This window comes from Acipenser ruthenus, chromosome 50, assembly GCF_902713425.1.
Source record: "Acipenser ruthenus chromosome 50, fAciRut3.2 maternal haplotype, whole genome shotgun sequence".
Lineage (NCBI taxonomy): Eukaryota > Metazoa > Chordata > Actinopteri > Acipenseriformes > Acipenseridae > Acipenser > Acipenser ruthenus.
In genome coordinates, this window is record NC_081238.1 from 3,200,858 (window position 1) to 3,213,627 (window position 12,770).

A 12,770-nucleotide genomic window follows, 5' to 3' on the forward strand; every position below is an offset into this window, starting at 1 on the left:
CTCCCACCTCTCGCTCGATTTCCTTGCTCTCACTGAAACATGGCTGTCCCCTGATAACACTGTTACTCCTGCTGCCCTGTCCTCTCTCTACGTCCTGTCCCATACCCCGCGTCTCACCGGACGGGGAGGTGGGACGGGTCTTCTCCTCTCTCCCTCCTTACTCTTTTCTGTCCCCTCCGATCTCACCTCCCTCTCTGTCACTACCTTTGAATTTCATGCAGTCCAACTAACCTCTCCCTGTCAACTCCTGCTCATTGTTCTGTACCGCCCCCCTGGGCCTCTCACTCACTTTCTGGATGAACTCGACTATCTACTCTCCTCCCTCCCCTCTCTGTCTACCCCGACTGTCCTGTTGGGTGACTTCAACATCCATCTCTCCAACCCCAGCCACTCTGCTGGATTCCTCCCTCTCCTTCACTCCTTCGACTTCTGTCTCTCTCCGTCCCCTCCTACCCACAAAGCTGGCCGTCAACTGGACCTCACCTTCTCCAGGGCCTGCTGCCCCTCCAACCTCTCTGTCACCCCCCTGGACCTCTCTGATCACTATTTCATCTCTTTTTCTCTGTCTCTCCCCCCTCTCCCTGCTCCTCCTACCCCCACTGTCACCTCTCGCCGTAACCTCCGCTCTCTCTCCCCCTCTGTCCTTGCCTCCACTGCTCTCTCTCACCTCCCTCCTATCGACTCCTTCTCACAACTCTCCGTAGACTCTGCTACCTCCACCCTCTTCTCCTCACTCACCTCCTCCCTCGACTCCCTCTGTCCCCTCACCTCCCGACCTGCTCGCCCCTCCCCTCCCCATCCCTGGCTCTCCTCTGTGCTCCGCTCGGCAAGAATCGCACTGCGATCTGCTGAAAAGAAATGGAAGAGAACCAAACTCCCTGCTGCCCTAGACCTTTACCGCACTCTCCTCTCCTCCTTCTCCTCTACTCTCTCCTCTGCTAAATGTGCTTATTTCCAATCTGTAATCCAAGCCTCCACTAACAACCCACGTAAACTATTCTCTACCTTCTCCTCCCTCCTAAACCCTCCCCCCCCTCCTCCTCCCTCCTCTATCTCCCCTGACGACTTTGCCTCCTTCTTCTCTTCTAAAATCTCAGATATCCGCAAACTCTTTAACACCTCTCCCTCCCCCCTCCTGCTCCAACCCCTACACCCACTACATCCCCTACTAACTCGCCCTCCCTCTCCACCTTCTTGCCCCTCTCAGACTCTGACCTCTCCTCCCTGCTCCAGGGTCACAAACCCACCACGTGTGCCTTGGACCCCCTCCCCACTCACCTCTTTCAAGCTGCTGCTCCTGCTCTACTCCCCTTCATCTCCTCCCTCCTCAACACCTCTCTACTTTCTGGCATCTTCCCCTCTGCCTTCAAAAAAGCCTCTATCACTCCCCTCCTCAAAAAACCTACCCTCGACCCCACCTCCCTCCAGAGCTACCGTCCTGTCTCCCTCCTACCCTTCCTCTCCAAAACCCTCGAGCGGACTGTACACCGCCAGCTCTCTGCTTGACCCTCTCCAATCTGGCTTCCGCTCTGCTCACTCCACTGAAACCGCCCTTCTGTCTGTCACCAACTCACTTAAGTGTGCCCGAGCTGCCTCTCTCTCCTCTGTCCTAATTCTCCTCGACCTCTCTGCTGCCTTTGACACTGTTGATCACTCTATTCTACTATCATCTCTTGCTGACCTGGGGATCTCTGGCACTGCTCTGGCCTGGTTCTCCTCCTACCTCTCCAACCGCACTTACCAGGTAACCTGGCGTGGAGCAACCTCCACACCTCACCCTCTCTTAACTGGAGTCCCCCAAGGGTCAGTCTTGGGTCCTCTCCTGTTCTCTCTCTACACCCGCTCCCTGGGCCCCCTCATCGCATCCTATGGTTTCTCATACCATTTCTATGCTGATGATGCTCAGATTTTCCTCTCCTTCCCCACCTCTGACTCCACCATCTCCTCCCGTATCTCTACCTGTCTGTCTGCTATTTCTTCCTGGATGCACTCGCATCACCTCAAACTCAACCTCTCTAAATCTGACCTCCTTTTCTTTCCCTCCTCCTCCCCCTCCTCTGATCTCTCTATCTCTGTTCCTCTGGAATCTACCACACTCTCTCCCTCTTCCTCAGCTAAGAACCTTGGAGTCACCCTGGACCCCTGCCTCTCTTATTCCCAGCACATCTCCACTCTGGCACGCACTTGCAGATTCTTCCTGAGCAACATCCGAAGAATCCGACCCTTCCTCACCAACTATGCTACCCAGCTCCTGGTCCAGGCCCTGGTACTCTCCCGTCTAGACTACTGCAACTCCCTCCTGGCTGGCCTCCCTGCGTCCGCCACCCGTCCGCTCCAGCTCATCCAGAACTCTGCTGCTCGCCTGGTGTTCTCTCTACCTCGCTTCGCCCACGCTACTCCACTACTCCGCTCGCTCCACTGGCTCCCGATCACCGCTCGCATCCAGTTCAAGACTCTTGTACTAGCCTACAGATGCCTTGATCAGACTGCACCCAGCTACCTCCAGACCCTCATCTCTCCCTACACCCCCACCCGACCTCTCCGCTCCGCCTGCACTAGAAGACTGTCTCTACCTCCGCTACGCTCCCCTGCCTCCAGAGCCCACTCCTTCTCCACCCTCGCTCCGCAGTGGTGGAATGACCTTCCTACAGATGTCAGGACTGCCCAGTCCCTGACCACATTCCGGCGCCTCCTTAAGACTCACCTCTTCAAACAGCACCTGTAGAACTCCTCTGTTGTATCCTGGGACACTATCACCCTTCATTTAAATATGCTTTATTTTGCTCTTATCTGCCCCCTATTTTACTGCATTTAATCCTGTACCTCAGAATATTGTAATCTGCCAAGTGTTTAATCTGTAGTATTTTGTACTTAATCATATCCTGATGTAACTATCACTATTTAATCATATCCTGATGTAACTTTCACTATTATCTGCTGTATTATTGAATTGTGGTTTGTCACACTTGAGAATTATTGTATTTCTTGTTCTTATTGTATGACTTATATTGTAACACTTGAATGTATTTGTATTTGCTTGCGATTGTAAGTCGCCCTGGATAAGGGCGTCTGCTAAGAAATAAATAATAATAATAATAATTAAGTGACTTGTTCAGGGTCACACAATGAGTCTGGCTGAGGTAGGATTTGAACCGTAGAACTCCTGGTTACAAGCCCTTTTCTTTAACCACTGGACCACACAGCCTCCCATATAAACATGGCTGTAATAAAAGAAAACAGACAAAGGGGGAAAATGCAGACTTCATACATATCATCATAATATATCACATGGTTAAAGCTGTTTGCTCTGTTGCTTAGTATGAACATAAGAAAGTTTACAAACGAGAGGAGGCCATTCAGCCCCTCTTGCTCATTTGGTTGTTAGTAGCTTCTTGATCCCAGAATCTCATCAAGCAGCTTTTTGAAGGATCCCAGGGTGTCAGCTTCAACAACATTACTGGGGAGTTGGTTCCAGACCCTCATAATTCTCTGTGTAAAAAAGTGCCTCCTATTTTCTGTTCTGAATGACCCTATATCTAATCTCCATTTGTGACCCCTAGTTCTTGTTTCTTTTTTCAGGTCAAAAAAGTCCCCTGCGTCGACATTGTCTATACCTTTTAGGATTTTGAATGCTTGAATCAGAACACCGCCTAGTTTTCTTTGTTCAAGACTGAATCGATTCAATTCTTTTAGCCTGTCTGCATACGACATGCCATTTAAACCCGGGATAATTCTGGTTGCTCTTCTTTGCACTCTTTCTAGAGCAGCAATATCCTTTTTGTAACGAGGTGACCAGAACTGAACACAATATTCTAGGTGAGGTCTTAGTAATGCATTGTAAAGTTTTAATATTACTTCCCTTGATTTAAATTCAACACTTCTCACAATATATCTGAGCATCTTGTTGGCCTTTTTTTTATAGCTTCCCCACATTGTCTAGATGAAGACATTTCTGAGTCAACATAAACTCCTAGGTCTTTTTCATAGATTCCTTCTTTAATTTCAGTATCTCCCATATGATATTTATAATGCACATTTTTATTGCCTGCGTGCAGTACCTTACACTTTTCTCTATTAAATATCATTTGCTATGTTTCTGCCCAGTGCTGAATGCTGTGTAGATCATTTTGAATGACCTTTGCTGCTGCAACAGTGTTTATCACTCCTCCTACTTTGTGTCATCTGCAAATTTAACAAGTTTGCTTACTATACCAGAATCTAAATCATTAATGTAGATTAGGAATAGCAGAGGACCTAATACTGATCCCTGTGGTACACCACTGGTTACCTCGCTCCATTTTGACATTTTGAGGTTTCTCCTCTAATCAGTACTTTCTGTTTTCTACATGTTAACCACTCCCTAATCCATGTGCATATATTTCCTTGTATCCCTACTGTGTTCAGTTTGAGAATTAATCTTTTATGCGGGACTTTGTCAAAAGCTTTCTGAAAATCTAAATAAACCATGTCATATGCTTTGCAATTATCCATTGTCTGTTGCATCCTCAAAAAAATCAAGCAGGTTAGTTAGACACGATCTCCCTTTCCTAAAACCATGCTGACTGTCTCCCAGGATATTGTTACCATATAGGTAATTTTCCATTTTGGACCTTATTATAGTTTCCATAAGTTTACATATAATAGAAGTCAGGCTTATTAGTCTGTAGTTACCTGGTTCGGTTTTGTCTCCCTTTTTGTGGATCGGTATTACGTTTGCTATTTTCCAGTCTGTCGGTACAACCCCTGTGTCAAGAGACTGTTGCATGATCTTGGTTAGTGGTTTGTAAATCACTTCTTTCATTTCTTTGAGTACTATTGGGAGGATCTTATCCGGCCCAGGGGATTTGTTTATTTTAAGAGCTCCTAGTCCCTTTAACACTTCTGCCTCTGTTATGCTAAAGTTATTTAAAATTGGATAGGAACAGGTCGACATGTGGGGCATGTTGTCCGTGTCCTCCTTTGTAAAAACCTGTGAAAAGTAATCATTTAATATATTTGCTATTTATTTCCTTCATCTATGATTTTGCCATTTGTGTCTCGTAGACATTTAACCTCCTCTTTGAATGTTCTCGTGCTGTTATAATATTGGAAAAACATTTTGGAATTGGTTTTAGCCCCCTTAGCAATATTGATTTCTATCTCTCCCTTGGCCTTTCTAACTTCCTTTTTGACTTGTGTTTGTAGTTCCAAGTACTCTTTCTGTGTGCTTTGTTTTTGGTCCCTTTTAAACGCTCTGTAAAGTGCCTTTTGCTTTTTTTTTTTTTTTTTTAATTGATCTATTAAACCATTTTGGCCATTTTATTTTATATTTAGATTTGTTTACTTTTGGGGTGTAATTGTTTTGCGCCTCTAGTACTACATTTTTAAAAAAAACAGCCATCCTTTTTCTGTGGATGTTTTCTCTATTTTACTCCAATCTACTTCTGTTAGATTATGTTTCATACCTTCATAGTTTGCTTTTCTAAAATTGTAAAACTTAGCTTTAGTCTTTACTTTTGAGGTTTTAAAAAAACACTTCAAATGAGACCATGTTGTGGACTGAGTTTGCCAATGGCTCTCTGACCTCTGTTTTAGTTACTCTGTCTTCATTATTTGAAAAGACTAAATATGTCCAACTCTCTGTCTCTCTGTGCAGCTCTCTCTGCGTGTACCTGTCCACCTCTCTGCATCTCCCTGTCCATCTAATATGCATAAAGCTGAGTGAAATATAAAGTTTGTTTTAATTTCAAAAAATTGATTTACAATAATTTCACTATTTAAATAATGCTTATAAAAGGATAGCATTTATGGATATTTTAGTATCAACTGTAATTACAAGATATTATTTTTATTAAAGTATGAGCTCTTGGAAAAGTCACCGCCATATATTCACAATTAATATTCCAACTTGTACGTTATCATTCTAATAATTTAAATAGTACATTACAACGTTAAGAACAGCTGCGGCAGTACTTCTAAGCATTTTAAGTTAAGGTAACATTGCCTATACCACAGAGAATACACCTCAACATTTTTTACTTATTTTTTTTAATTCTCAACAGATTTTTTTTTTATAGTCCTACGAATATTTCTAAACGTATTTACAATGTTAATACTAATAAAACGTCTCTCTATATCAACCCATCTAAAACGTAAAATATTATCTTTCCATATAATAATGGAAAAACGTTATCTAACTGTATAAACATATTAACTGTACAGGGATTTAAATAATTCCCCTTTATGGGTACTTCTATAAAGAACCATTTTAACCCAAGGGTTTTTTTTATGGGTACTGTGGCAAAGTGGTTGCTGATTATGTACAGGTGCAGAGGTGATGCAGTGCAGGAATAAACGGACAGAGATTTGTAATCTGGTATGGAAAAATATACGTTTTATTTTTAGGTCTGGTGACCAAATAATAAACTCTGGTTATACACAGCGATGCATAAAACACGGAGAACAGTAACAGGGATTGCACCCCTAAACAATAAACACAGTATCTCTCCCACAATATACAACCACGGTCACCAGTCCTGGGTGCGTGCTGTAGTGCTCGTGGTGGGTGATACAGTTCCGGGTTCAGTGCTGGCTCTTAGCGACAGCTCCGGAACGTGTTAGCCGTCTATAAACACACAAGTAACAATTATAGACAAGACAAACAAACAAACACTCACGATACTCTTAATACACAGTGCACGTGTCCTTCCGGGTCTATTTCAAAACCAAAAGTGAAGGAAAAGATTTACAATTCTCCAGCCCCTTTTATGCGATTATGCATGACCCCTTGGTAAACGATTGCAGCTGATTCTATTGCCTGCAGCTGCTACCTTGTTTACCTTCCAGGTCAATACATTCCCGCACTGGAATGAACTGTCAGGACAACCTGTCCAAAGCCTTTCCCTTTCCCTTATTACCCTCACAGGTCGAGAGGGAGATTTACAAACAGAACTCATATTTCCGTCACAGTAACCATAGAACCAAAAGGTTCTATGTAGAACCTTAGAGAACCCTTTTTACGTAGTGTATTATTAAACAATGCAGGAGGTATTTAGAAATCGCAGCTTTATTACACCAGCTTATGATTTCCATCACATGAGAGTAGATGTTACAACTTCATGGTGATTTGAACTCGGCTCTCACCAAGATAAGCACCAACGAAGACGTAGCTTTACAGTAAACTAATGTGATCCATCTGTGTATTCATCCATTTGCATTTCCTTCCATATGATGATATCCTTCTGTCTGGTGTTGATGGCTGAAGTGTAATGCTGGCTCCAGGGTTCATCTTATTTTGCCTCCCTGGCGCATCAGCACACACAACGGCTGCGATGCTGGCTCTGGGGATCAACCACAGTGCGGTCTCCCCAGCGCATCAGCATGACAACCGTCTGGATTGAGCTAAGTAGGGTACATCTCTGGGGTCTTCAAGTGGGATCCTTCCATCCTCGTCGACTAGCCCACGAAACCTCAAGAGGGCTCGACGGTGATTCTGGCGTCCCAGCATCACCCCCTCCGTCCCCCACTCAACTCAGCCCAGCTTACTTACCTGCACATCAGCGTTTCTTTCTTTCTATTGTGCTTGAGGTTCCCAACCAGAATCTTTCCGTCTCAACCACAGCCAGTTGCTGCTCCTCTCTGCTGCTTCAGATAAATTCTTCACTGTGCGACGCAACTCTTGGCCACTGAATCCGACGTCTCTGAGAAAACCGGGTTGTAGAGTGTGCCACAAATCCTCGACAACCCACGTTCACTGGGTAAACCCGGACTCTCCATCCTCGCTGTTCTGCTTCAGCGGCTAGTTGAGCTGTCACGAAATCCGCGTGTTCAGATTCTTTTACGTACTCTTTTTATTTGCTCAGCACACACTCTTATCTCGGGGGAGACGTTAGGAGGACAGAGATGTTATTACTCCTAGTGGGATATAGTTCGTGCTCTGGACCCGCAATATATCCAGATGACCAATATAGTACCCAAGAAATTGACAGACTCATGTATCTAAAGTGTTTTTACGAATCAGAGTATGATCAGTACTCCTTTGGTTTATTAACAGTTAAATATTGGATTGAGTAGCTACAGGCTACTTCATATCCCCAGCTGACAGACGTTCTGGTCAGTCCAGTGTCTTAACAGATGTTGACGTTAACACTTTAATACATCTTTATGTATTCGTGCAGCCTGCAGGCCTGGCCACGACCACGACACTAAATACACCCAGTAGCCTCTTTCAGCACATTCAACAAATGTTCTCCTATCTTCTAAACATAGTGTGAGTCCCTTATAGCAATACATGCAATACGTGAGATAAAATAATAATTGATTAATGCTTACCCTTTAATATAGATCGTAAAAGGATATGACTGTCTTCACCAGGCAAATTAAACTGAGTTAAATCAGTTCAATTGTGTTTTTGGTTTGCAGAAGATGGACCACCTTGCCCTGTCTGGGATGAGTGTGGTACTCCATTGAAATTACTCTGGAGTTAAATAGGTTTTTCGTCTCATTGGAATACATGGGACACCTCAATTAAATCCAATCATTAATCAGGTGGGACAGTTCTTATCCATTTTACAAATAATAGTTTTCAAAAGATCTGGACTAACTTTTCAGAATTAATAGGTGTCATGTACTCAATAAATTCAATATCTCATTTCTTGTCTAACTCCAAACCTATGATCTCATTTCTTTGCTTTCCTCCGAGCCCCTCCTTTATCTGAAAAGTTAAGTGAACCAAGGTTCCCAGGATCTTGGTTTATAATATAATATAAAAACACTACTGCATGCAAAACACTAATTTTATATGTGTTATATATGAGAGATGTTCTTAATATGTGACATCATCTTCTAAGTGATTATATTATGCTAAATTAAAGGTATGTGTTTCTTTTAACTTCATATTGTTTCATCATTTTGTTAATGAGTCAGTTTTGATTCCATATACCATTGTCTAACAGAGTATTTGACAAAAGTTTGTCTCATACAATATTCAAGTCATTTAGTTTCACTAAGTTTAAGTGGTAATAGTTTTCATTACAATTATGTATCCATTAAGAGATGCACTGACCAGGCTCTGACCTGTACCTCACTGGGAATATGTTACTGCTAGCAGTTTCCACAGTCTCTTGTTTTTTTTCCAAGGTCAGAGTCTGTGCAAAGCACTTTATTAGATATATGACCTGTCTATTAAGCCATGATTTGTGCATATTATTTCAAGACATTTACTTATCAGTACTAAACCACTAACTCCATAAACCTTAACACTACAAGTCTATGAGATTTGCAATTTTGCTGAAGCGGAATGTAAGATGACCCCCTCCTTTCTCTACGGCCCATATGAGGCCCTTTTTTACTGCAGCAGTTTCAAATAACCACATTATAAGGATTCCATCTACCATCATTAGACAATAGTATAGTGGATTAATAACAAGGTACATTATAATATATTATTACAAACTTAACACAAAAACATAACACAACACCTTTTAACTTCTATAATTCAATGGATATCATAATGTCTAGAAGTCTTATTGTTCAATAGAAAGAAGAATAAACTTGTACCATTTTCCCATTTAAGTAAATCGAATACTGCTCCAGGTTTTAATCTTCTTATCACTACAGCAAAGTCGTGAACAAGCAATAATACTTGTCAGTTGTAAATAATATGTTTTCTCATTATAGCAAATACTTACAACATATTATTAATCTTATGAAATAACTGTTATGAACTATAAACAGTGTCAATTAGCACTGAACCTGTTTCATTATAAGATAATCTTTCAATTAATGTACCTCTGTTTATCAGTTGCTATAATATTACTTTGGTGAATCTCTCTTAAGATTTAAATCCAAATATAGGCCAGTATAACTGCATTCAACTAGGCTTGACCCTTCTCTTTGTTCATACAAAATCCAGCCGAGACAGGATTTTTTTCTCAAGACCTCTGGCTTGTTAGTTAATCTTTTGGTCATAAAGAGTCTCTTCTTATCTTGTGTTTTTAGGACATAAATTTGTAGATTAACGTTCACTTTTAGCCGGAATGGTGCTTTTTATCAAGCGTCATGCTTTCTGAAGATAAGATATACTAGTGGTAAATCATTCATTATATATATTTTCTTAGGGATTCTCAGACTACTAAGTATTTAATTGAATACATGTGTAATTCCAAACAAGAGTGGACTGACCTATTTCATGGAGCAAGAGAGCCACCTACTAGTGGTACAAGGATACTCTCTCTCCATCCTTCCTACAAAAACTCTAATACTTCATTGTTATGTTAAAGTACATTCCATATTTAAAATTGCCTAGTACATATTCAGCATATCCCCACGTTTCCAGCAGGATTCTTCTGTGCCGGGTTCAGCTCTTGTTGGTTCTGCGAAAACGACAACAGGCCCCTTTAGCATCACAGGTGTGAGACACCATCTTCCTCACTTCGTACCTACAAGATACTTGGACACGTTTAGCTGGGACACCTTCTACACATTCCAATTTACCTAGATGAGCCCATTTCACTAAATGACCTCCTTCACAATTTATGCATTCAATCCTCTTAATATCCTTTGGATCTACATTTAGATGAGAAAAAGAAATTCCTTCAGAATCATTACATTCAAACAAGATTCTACAGTGTTTAGCTAAATGACTACAGGCTGGACAAAGTTTGGGCCCAGTCACTGATGACTTGCTTTGGCACATGTTACATGCACACATAACAAGAGGATTATGTTTCAATTTGTGTGTCAGGGTTAATTCTGCACCATGTACAATAGTTCTGGATCTGTATACATTGTTACTATACATTCCCTTCTGTTCACACAGAGTCACTTTGCGAGGTACGCCTTCCATCCAGAACACTGAAGGAGGCCAAAACTCACTGTTATTCATATTTTCTGGTATCCAATTACTGTTCTGCCTTACATCACCCGTTGGCAGACACAATACAACTGAATCTGTTTCATTTGATGAACCATTTACTGTAGCTTACTAAGATCCTCCATGCAATGGAGTCTAATGTTTTACTATATGGAATAACTAGTTCAGCGTCACCTGTGACAGAGCATACTGCAGTTTCTTCCTCTCATACGCCTCATCTACAGCATCCTCCCATGGCACTGTTATCTCTACCACGTGAACAAGGCGTGCTGATCTAGACCACATGACACTATCTGGTCAAAGGTTAGTGATGGCAATCTCAGGTGGAAAAATAAGCCGTTGACCAATATCTGCCAGCATTTTCCAGTCTCTAGCAGCTTCCAGTTGTCCTGGGTGAGGCTTGGTTTTAACACCTTTTCTTGGAGGTTGCTTTTCCGGGGCGGAGGAATGTTGTCTTTTGTGTGTAATGTTTTGATGGAACTGGTGGCAACTTATTGGTCATGTTACGCTTGTCTTCCAATGCTAAGGCCAAACATTGCAGCACCTGGTCATGGCGCCAAGTAAACCATCCTTGGCTAAGAGCCACCTTACATCCTGACATTACTTTGTGTACCAGTTCTCTGTGCCTATGGAAACTGTATTTACAGGATCCCTCTGAGAAAACAGCACGAGAACTTTACACACAGCTAATTTACATATCAAGCCTCACCTTTCCCCTTCATTTGCATGATGTCGGGTGAAAAGTCGGGTTTTCTCGAGTAAAATGAACTGAGCGAATGGAAACCCAAAAAAGCATTTTGCACGAGACATTTTACTCCAGAAAATGTCTCCAGGTAAAAAAAAAGCATGCTTAGAAATTCCACCTATGTTAATTGCATAGGGTAAATAGAGATATACCAGTGGAGTAACGTTCACAATATTGATTATATAATTAAAGAATACATATGGGCTTCCATAGAACAGTGCAAAACACAAGATTATCTATGTTGATTCACAAATGAGATGCCGGGTCGTTTTATCGGCTTATGTCATATTGGAACTAATATTTAATTTAATAGAGTCCTGATTAAAATAGTTTTTTTAAGGTTTTCTCTTAACACACATTTGTATCGCTGTGTTATTTATGGGTGACCCATGAGTACTGGTAGCTATGTTGATGTCTTGGAAATTATCAGCTTTGTAGAGTCTCTGATCACACTGATTTACCCCTCTGATCTCACTCTACACACTGATCTATACCTCTGATCACAGTGATTATTATTATTTATTTTTTAGCAGATGCCCTCATCCAGGGTGACTTAAAATTGTTACAAGATATCACCTTATTTTTTACTTACAATTACATTATTTATTTTACATATAATTACACATTTATACAGTTGTGTTTACTGGAGCAATCTAGGTAAAGTACCTTGCTCAAGGGTACAGCAGCAGTGTCCCCCACCTGGGATTGAACCCACGATTCTCTGGTCAAGAGTCCAGAGCCCTAACCACTACTCCACACTGCTGACCTACCCCTCTGATCTCGCTCAGTGATTTACAGCAGCCTGGATACAGCAGTGCATCCCCAGCTATACCCTGCCACCCCACTGCACTCATGCATTCTGCAAACTACTTCTTATTAGAATACTGCTTTCTTATTAATTTGTTGTAATTCTATATTTGACTTATTTATTGTATTTCTCACTTACTGCAAAGTAAACTGTAAGTAACATTGGATAAATACTTCTGTTGTATGAATAAATAATAATAATATTATCTCAGTTTTCTTTTTTCATGTTATTCAGGGCTTCAGTATGCACCAAAGTAAAGCGTGTTCGTTTTTTTTTTTTTTTGTGGGTGATTGAAATGCCTTTTCTAGTAAGCTGCAAGGTTACTGGCTGAAGCAGAATTTCTTGAGACTGGATTCTCATTGGTT